The sequence below is a fragment of the Sceloporus occidentalis genome, unplaced genomic scaffold (genome assembly GCF_023333645.1).
Source record: "Sceloporus occidentalis isolate IW3139 unplaced genomic scaffold, rSceOcc1.0.p SCAF_3, whole genome shotgun sequence".
Classification (NCBI taxonomy): Eukaryota; Metazoa; Chordata; class Lepidosauria; order Squamata; family Phrynosomatidae; genus Sceloporus; species Sceloporus occidentalis.
In genome coordinates this window covers 56760489-56770692 of record NW_028316983.1, presented here as the reverse complement: position 1 = coordinate 56770692, position 10204 = coordinate 56760489, and positions in this window count along the sequence as shown.

Below are 10204 nucleotides of genomic sequence, written 5' to 3'. Positions count from 1 at the left end.
GTGGTCAAACTGCAGGGACGTCGCTAGCATTTTAGGAAGGGGGGGTCCAGACTAAGTGCCACCATTATAATGGGGCTTGGGCGTGGCAGCACAGCAGCACGCACCATTCATTTTTCTAATGTAAGAGGGGGGTCCAGAACCCAAGAACCCCCCCCCCCCTTGGCTACGTCCCTGTCAAACTGGATTATTTCTGCAACGCATTTTGGACCTAAGATTGTTTACTAGTAGCACCTCATAAAATTAAGAGCAGAATTTGTTGAATGAGTGGGATTCCACCTTCTCTGTGTGTCTGCATTTTCAGACAAGTCTGCTGGTTAAGCTAGCAACTGTACAGAACTAGAAACATCACAATGGTTAGATTTCTGAGATTTCGTGGACTTCAGTTGACACTTTTTCCACTGCTAAACCCTTAATTTTAACTACCATATGTACTCAACTATATGTCAACCTCATGTATAAGTGAAGGGCAAGTTTGGGGGCCAAAATTATGGATTTTGACATTACCTGTGGATAAGTTGAGGATAAAACTTAGCAGCACGTAACAAAAGATGTAAAGAATGAAGTAAAGGAAAATGATGCTAAAGATGTTTTTAAAAATTGACAGGCGTAACTGTTTTTGCTCACCCAAAAGGCAGGATGGATGAGATAGTAGAGGGGGTTGATGCTTCTTTCAAGGCACTCTGAGAAGAGATTCAGCTCTCACCTTTCACCAAGGCATGGGTCCCTTTTTGATAAGAGTTAAAGTACAGTACTGACACTGACCCATGGATAAGTCACCACAAGTTTTTTGGGTCGATTTTTGACTAAAATTTCTAGACTGATACATGAGTATATACAGTATATCTCAGGGTTTTCCCCTTAACTGGACATCTCCTGTTACTTTTTTGAATAGCTATGAAACTTCAAAAGGAGATTTAATTAGGATGGCTGGCAGCCTGTTAGTTACTTACATCTTCATAAATTGACTTATGCAAAGGTGAATTATGATGTTGCACAACGCTAACATTCTCAGGAGGAGAGGAGAGATGTAGCTATGTCTCTGGGACAACTGCACAAATGGAGCCATCAGTGCGGCCACTGCACAATGTTCCCAATGCACAACATGTCCTAATGCCCACATTGCACAAGTGGGTTTTCAAATCTTTTCAAAATACTACAATTGAAGAATTAAGACACCTATTCATAGTGATACAATTCCATGGTGTAAATGAAACCTCTGTCACCAATCTAAAACCATAGAAAAATTCATATGGTGCAGGAGATCCATCCCATCTAAACATTAGGAAGAACTTCCTAATGGTAAAAGCTGTTTGGCAGTGAAATATATGCTGCCTTGTAGAGTGGTGGAGTCTCCTTCTTTGAAGGTTTTTAAGCAGAGGCTGAGTGGCCATCTGTCAGGAATGGGTGTGTTCCTATATGGCAGGGGGTTGGACTGGATGGCTCTTGTGGTCTCTTCCAACTCTGTGATTCTAGGTGATATTTCAAATAACTTAGCCTTAAAATGGAAATGATAGAGAATTGTTGTAATATAATTGAACCATCTGGACTTAAGGTGTACTTAAGAACCAGCTGAGGTTTTCATATTGTCTTCAAAGTCATCTACATGTACAACACATCACAGTAGTCTTGTCTAAAGACAACTAGTGTTGCATGACTGAGATTAGATTCACTCTCTACACACATGATGAGAACTCATGCACTATCCCTAAGGAGAAAAGAGACTTTCCTGGCTATTGCTGCCACCACCTATCCTTTCACAAACAATGCCAAACCAAGATGAAGCACACAAAATTACTTTGTTTGGACTACAACTCCACATGCAGCCTGACAAGCTGAACTGTAGTCCAAAAAGGTAACTTTCCAAGCTCTGATAAAGACAGCCTACTCCCAAAAGTTGATGTGAACTTGGTCCTTCAGAGAGAGTGCAGCTCCATCTAGAACCATTTTGCTTTGACCCGCTAGTTTACTTGTTTTCCATATCTTCATCTTCTCTCTAAGTTCCAGGTGACTTTCCAACAACAGTTACAAAACCATCTCCTGAACCTGTTCAAGAGTTCAATGGCTTCCTCAGAATCTGAAAGATAGAAAATAGATGCTGTGTGTCACCACTGTATTGCTGGCTCCAAGCACACAGTGGATGTAACCCAGTGATTACAAAGAGACTTTAAAAAGCATTAGGGACAAGATCAAAGCTTACAATACCCCATATGCCAAATGCCATGTGACATAACAAAAATCCCATGTCACCGCTTCTAAGAATACCCCTCCAGAAAGGTCAAGGGCCATGACAAGATTGTGCATCTGAAAGCCAATCTAGCCAACCAATCCAGGAGGATACCATGGTTGGTGATATCAAAAACCATACACTGATCCAGAACTGATAGCATCACACTTGCTTCTCCATGCATTCTTCAGCATTAGCCATAGAGTGACCCCAGCTATTTCTAAACCAAAACCCAGCCAAAAACCAAATTTCAATAGTTCTAAATAGTACGTGTCCTTCAAGAATACCTGGAGTTGAGAAGCCACAATCCACTGTAACACCTTACTCAGTTAGAAAAATGGACATGGAGAAGTAATTGTTCTTAATCATATGATCAACATTTGTTTGGGGTTTGTTTGCTTTTTTTAAGTTCCTCATAATTATCTCCTTAAAGACAGCAGGAACAACCCAGTTTCTGAGGAGCACTGACTAGCTGAGATCCTACATCAATGTAACTTTACACTCAACGGAGTTACATAAGAAGTGTGCATTGATGAACTGTAACTGAATGTGAACACAAATGTCCAATGAATGATTGCATTACGCAATGCACAGTGGCACCACATGAAATTGTATGTACAACTCTGCTTTCACAACTTCCAGAAGAATATGGAATTCTGCATTGGATAAAAATGTCCAGCTGCCTCTAAGGTCCATAGTTCCACTCAGCTCCTACAGATTTCAGCAGGCTGGATAAAGGTTCAGAGCAGAAGTGACAGACTTCAGTCTTCTAAGAAACTTACCACATCTCAAAGTGAACAAGCTGAAAAATAACCATTACAATAAAAGATGATGTTTTATAAGCATCCATCTCTGACTCCCTTTAAATGGAAGGCCTGAATCCTATTGGTGTGGTGTAGTGGTTTAATCATTGGACTATTACTCTGGAGATCAAGGTTCAAATCCCAGCTTGGCCATGTGAACTCACTTGGTGACCTTGGGCAAGTCACACCCTCTCAGCCTCAGATGATGGCAAGGGCAAACCTCCTCTGAACAAACCTTGCCAATAAGAAAATAAAAACTGTAATGTGTAATGTAATGTAAGAACTGTAAAACTATAGGGTCCTCATAACTTGGAAACAACTTGAAGGCACACAATGCACAATGTGTCTGTGAAGAGTGAATTGGTTTTGCTGTTGTTGTTGTTGTTTTAAAAACCACTTTTATACAAAGGGGTCCTGCAATGGAAAAGCCAAGGTGAGCTTCAAGGAGTTTGCTTTCCCCTCAGGAAAGCTTTTCTGAAGTTTGGGTGCCTAGTGTTCTTTCTGGATGCCTCAGAGTGCTCAAGCTCCTGGTGGGAGTCAGAAGAGTGTCAGTGTGACCCCCTAAAACCCTCACAGGAGGAAGGAAGAGGCCTTAGTAAAGGCCAAATATTAGCTGTGGAAAAGTTTGAAACTGGGACCGCCAAAGTCAGGCTTCCTTCCCAAGACTTCTGACCCTTCTCTATGAAAAGAATTGGCTCCCAACCCAGCCAAGGGTGCCTTTATTCCCAACCTACATCACTTCCAGACACCTCATCCGCACTGCAGCAATAATCCGTTTGGCCATCGCTTTAACTGCCCTGGCTCCAGGCTATGGAATTCTGGGAAGAGTAGTTGGTTATGGCACCAAAGAAAAGCTCCAAACACTCAGTATCAATATAAATCCACGCTTCTGACCATGATGCTCCAAATGGAGGACTTTTTGGAATTCCTCCTGGACAGAAGGCTGGAAATAGAAGACAGGTCCTGGAAAGAGGGTGGCCAGATGTCCTCCCCGCCAAGGAAGAACAGGCACCACAGAATGCAGGGCATTCAAGAAAAATGGCACACATGACCAAATAAAAGTGCAAAACACTCGGTATAAATATATACATTCATCCCTCCATATTCACTGAGGTTAGGGGCACAGGACCTCCGTGAATTTGGAAAAAAACACAAATAACAAAAACACCATGATTTTAACCTGAGAGGACACCTCTCTAGGAATCTCTAGGTCCTCCAGTGCAACTCTGTGGTCATTATCTGCCGGACATTGACCATAGAATTGTGCTGGAGGGGCTACAAATGTCTAGTGGAGTCTTCTCTCTAGGAATTGCTAGATCCTTCAGTGAGACTTTTGCTTAAAGTTGACCATAGAGTTGTGCAGAACGACCTAGGAAGAAAATATTAATAAAATCTGTGAATAATCAAATCTGCAAAAGTCAAAGCGGCAAATATGGAGGGATGAGTTTAAATCCATGCTTCTGAGCCCTGATCCAAATGGAGGGTGTTTGGAATTCCTCCTGGACAGAAGAGACTGAAATGGAGGGCATGTCCTGGAAAAGGAGGATGCCTGGTCACCTTGGAGGTGGAGATGTCCTGGGAAAGGAGGACACTTGGTCTCCCTGGAGATGGAGGAGATGTCCTGGGAATGGAGGACACCTGTCCCCCTCGGGATGAAGGACATGTCCTGGAAAAGGAGGACACCTGATGTCCTTGTAGATGGAGGAGATGTCCTGGGAAACGAGGACTCCTGGTCACCCTGTGGACCCTCCAGCTTCTCCAAAGGAGGAGCCCGATCCCTGCTCTTCTTCTTCTTCTTCTTCCTCCTCCTCCTCCTCCTCCTCCTCCTCCTCCTCCCTTGCCAGACTCAGAGCCCTTACCAGCCTGTTCTGCCTGAGGACAGTCTTCCTTCCTTCCTGGCCAGCCATCCATCCATCCGCCTGGGTCTCTCTCTCTCTCTCTTTCTTTCTCTGCTCACATGATGCCTGGAAAGTGCCAAGCGGATCTTGGGGCGGCCCTCCCTCCCTCTCGGGAGGCTTGGCTCTCTGCGGAGGCTCCATTGGGCAGCAGGGCAAAGGGGCTCGCCTGCCTGGACCTCCCTCGGAAGGAAGGAGCCTTCAGCCACAGCTCAGGCATCCACAGCTTTGAAATATTCAGACACAGACACACCACAGACGTGCTCCAAAGCACACCCTGATTTTGCCATTTTATAGAAAGGGATTCCATTTGATTCTGCTCTTGTATTTACTTGGACTTCAATATCCACAGATTTTGGTCTCCAAAAGGGTCCTGGAATACCAACAGCATCAAGCACTGTCAAGATGGGAGAGCATGGCATAGTGGTTTGAGCATTGGACTGTGACTCTGGAGACCAGGGTTCAGTTTCCAGTTTGACCATGAAACTGAGTGAGGTTGGGCAAGTCACACTCTCTCAGCCTCAGGAGAAGACAAAGGCAAACCTTTCCAAGGAAAGCCCATGGGTCACCAAAAACTGGAAATGGCTTGAAGGCACACAACAGACACACAGACAGAGATGATAAAAGAGAGAAACTAAACAGGGAATGGGGAGAGGGAGTTTGCATGTTGTACAATTTATTTTCAACATTTTACTATGTGCATTTTACCATTTCTTTAAGATAATTTTCAGAATTTTTCTTCTTCATATTATTCAGGGGTGTCTGATTCTTGCAAAAAAATGCTTAGAATTAAAAAAATGAAAACAATCCTTTTTGTTTCTTTTTTCTTTTCTCTGCCTCTTAGTTTATTCACAACTTCACTCGCTCCTATTTAGTGGGTGAGAAATGAGGTTTCCAATAACTCATCCAGGTGAATTTTCCAAGCTAAAAACAGAGAGAGGGGGAGAAGGAAGGAGAATAAAATCATATTCTAAAATCATATTCATAGACAAGCTCTTTATTGTTGCAAAGTCATTTAAATGCCAACTTTAAATTAAATTAAGGGTTATAAACAGTCTCCTTTTTTTAAAAAGGTTTTTAAATGGTTAATAAAACATAAATCTCTCTCTCTCACTAACTTTTCTGCCTGTGGGCTATATTAGAGTTTAGCCCTGGAATGTCACAACCGATGTGATGAAACAAGAAAGACGTGTTCTTGAACATATACAGAGATCTTGCCCTCTCACTCTGTATTTCCTGCTGAGATCATGCGATAGCAGGGCTACCATTATAAGGAGTGGGACTGTTAGGGAAATTCACAAAACCACCCTTTGATTGCCCCCCCCCAAAAAAAAAACCACTTTCTTAGCTGCCCTCCTCCTTCCAGAGTCAGTTCTATATCAGCGATCAAGTTTGGGTGGGGGAGGCTGCCAAAAAAACCAAGAACCCCAATCCAGGATAATTGATATTGGATTGTTTTTCTGAGTTTTTAAAAAAGATCCACATCATCAATAGTGTGAATACATAACCAATGCAAACAGACATGAATAGACCTGGGATAAAATGCTGTATGCCTTGAACATGTTCAGAATGCATTTGCATTGTCGACTCCATCTTTATTCGAATGCTTATACGTATGAGCAACTGAACTTGCTGAGATGTGCATTGATGCAGTTCCATAGTATGAATAACAAACCCAGAATGCAATATCCCCAGTGTAGCTTTATTCCAACACACTATGACAAGCTGAAAATGATGTCATGGTGGTTTGCCTTTTAAAACAGCAAATTACTTGTCCAGTGTGGAACAGAAATGAGAGCAATTACAGTGGGCCCTTGGTATCTGCTCAGGTTTGGGTCCAGGATCTCCTGTGGATAACTAAATCCTCAAGTCCTATTAAATATAATGCCATTGTCAATCCTTTATATAAAATAGAAAAATTAAAGTTTGTGTTTTGGAATTTATATATTTTTAAAGAATTTTCAAGCCATGGATGCTTGAATCTATGGATAAAAAAAAATCTGTGGATATGGAGGGCTAACAGTAATGGGCCTGCATGAACAGGATCTTATCAGAGTTGAGAAAGTTACCCTTAAGAGGAATAAGCATAAGGAGAGGAATCCTGTTGATGTCTTATGCATGAATTAAGTCCCCCTGAGGAAGCAGCTGGATGTTTTTGTCAGATATGCAATATCCATATTCAGTTCAAGGTAATGGAAACAGAGTTGTGTGTTCAGTGTCAGTAGACATGTAGATGTGTGTTAAAATTGTGCATTTCAGTTGTGGCCTACGCATTCCATTGTGTATCTGGTTCTGTGACATTGCCATCCAACACAATCAATATGCACTTCCACAAGTGATGATGCAACTTTGATGTAGGATCTCAGCTAATGAAACCACCCACAACCAAGCAGCAGCTGGATGATGCTCTGGAATACAGAGCAACTTTTGACTACTGCTCACTTATGGATGACAACTGCTCACTTATAGATGACAATAGCATATTGCTATTAACCAAGGATGACTTGGTTAATGGGGTGCAAGTGGTGGGATCCCTAGGTGGAAGTGACCATGTTCTCCTGGAGTTTGTAATACAGTGGAAAGGAGAAGCCAGGCATAGTCAGACACACATTCTAGACTTTAGGAGAGCGGTTTTCAGTAAACTTAGAGAAGTATTTAGGGTGATCCCATGATCGGAAATACTAAAAGAGAAGGGAGTTCAAGATGGATGGGAGTTTCTCAAAAGGGGGATACTGAAGGCACAATTTCAAATAGTTCCAGTGAGAAAGAAATATGGGAGGTGTCTCAAGAAACCAGGATGGATGACTAAGGAACTTTCAACTGAGCTAAGTTTTAAACAGAACATGCATAAGAAATGGAAAAAGGGGGAAATCATGGTAAAGGAATTCAAAGAAATAACAGGCATGTGTAGAGGTAAAGTCAGAAAAGCTAAAGCGCAGAATGAACTCAGGCTTGCTAGAGAGGTTAAAAAGAACAAAAAGGGATTTTTTGGATATGTCCACAGCAAGAGGAAGAAGAAGGAAACGGTAGGGCCACTGCGTGGAGAAGATGGCAAAATGCTAACAGGAGATAGAGAAAAGGCAGAATTACTCAACACCTTCTTTGCCTCAGTCTTCTCAGAAAAGGCAAAGGGTGCTCAACCTGAGGATAATGGAGCAGAGGACAGAATAGGGGAATTTCAGTACAGAATAAGTAAAGAGATAGTAGAGGAATACCTTGTTAATCTAAATGAACTTAAGTCTCCAGGACCAGATGAGCTACATCCAAGGGTATTAAAAGAGCTGGCAAATGTAATATCAGAGCCATTGGCAATCATATTTGAAAACTCCTGGAGAACAGGAGAGATCCCAGCAGACTGGAGGAGGGCAAACGTTGTTCCCATCTTCAAAAAGGGGGAAAAAGAGGATCCCAACAATTATCGTCCAGTTAGTCTGACATCAATACCAGGAAAGATTCTGGAGCAGATAATCACACAGAGTCTGTGAACATCTAAATGGCAATTCCATAGTCACAGAAAGTCAACATGGGTTTCAGAGAAAGAAGTCATGCCAGACAAATCTGATCTCTTTCTTTTATAAAATTACCAGCTTGATAGATGAAGGGAATGCAGTGGATATAGTATATCTTGATTTCAGTAAGGCCTTTGACAAAGTTTCCCATGACATTCTTGCAAACAAGCTTGTAAAATGTGGGCTAGACAAGGTAACTGTTACATGGATTAGTAACTGGCTGACCGGCTGAACCCAAAAGGTGCTCAAAAATGGCACCTTTTCATCCTGGAGAGAAGTGACCAGTGGGGTCCCACAGGGCTCTGTCCTGGGCCCAGTGCTATTCAACATCTTTATCAATGACTTGGATGACAGAATTAGGGGCATGCTTATCAAATTTGCAGATGACACCAAAATAGGGGGAGTAGCTAATACTCCAGAGGACAGGATCAAAATTCAAAATGACCTGAATAGACTAGAAAGCTAACAAAGTGAAATTCAACATGGACAAATGTAAGGTACTGCGCTTAGGGCAGAAAAATAAAATGCACAGATATAGGATGGGGGACACCTGGCTGAACAAGACTACGTATGAAAGGGATCTAGGAGTCCAAGTAGACCACAAGTTGAACATGAGTCAACAGTGTGATGCGGCAGCTAAAAAGGCCGATACAATTTTAGGTTGCATCAATAAAAGTATAGTGTCTAGATCAAGAGAAGTAAAAGTGCCACTAAATTCTGCTTTGGTCAGGCCCCACCTGGAATATTGTGTCCAGTTCTGGGCACCACAATTCAAAAAGGACATTGAGAAACTGGAGCATGTCCAAAGGAGGGCAACTAAAATGGTGAAGGTTTTGGAAACCATGTCCTATGAGGAATGACTTAGGGAGCTGGGGATGTTTAGCCTGGAGAAGAGAAGGTTAAGAGGTGATATGACAGCCCTGTTTAAATTTTTGAAGGGATGTCATATTGAGGAGGGAGCAAGCTTGTTTTCTGCTGCTCCAGAGACTAGGACCTGGAGCAATGGATGCAAGCTACAGGAAAAGAGATTCCATCGTCAACATTAGGAAGAACTTCCTGACAGTAAGGGCTGTTCGACAGTGGAACACACTCCCTCGGAGTGTAGTGGAGTCTCCTTCTTTGGAGGTCTTTAAGCAAAGGCTGGATGGCCATCTGTCGGGGATGATTTGATTGAGAGTTCCTGCATGGCAGGGGTTGGACTGGATGGCCCTTGTGGTCTCTTCCAACTCTATGATTCTATTCTATGATTCTATGTTTATTCATCACCATACTTCCCAGGCTCTGCTGTCAGCTGTTCAGTATTGCAGCAGGTGTTGATGCCTGGCCGCCCCTAAAATTCATGCACTGGTCAGCAGTCATTATGACTGTAAACAGTCAGCATATATTATGAGTGCTTCCAGACAAGGTTTTTTGCCTGCAGTCAGTTTTCCTTGCTCACAATATTTTGAGGGAGGGAGTAGATCCCAGCAACATGTCTTTCACTTGTAATCCTCCCATGTGTTCCCATTGCCATTTTGACTTTTGTTTTTCATTTTACCACACAAAATCCAAATTTGTTAAAGAAGAAAAGGTAGAGCAGCTGCCCAGTTTTCATCAGCAGTTGCCAACTTCATCTGGAAACATCCCACATAGTTTCTGAGAAGGGTTCTTGCTACAATTTCCAGGCACACTTGAGCCCAGAGTTTGGAAAGTGGCTGTGCTGATTTAGGGATTCTGGGAAATGAAATCCAAAATTATTTTTTCCTTATCCACTACTTGAGCCTTAGCACACTT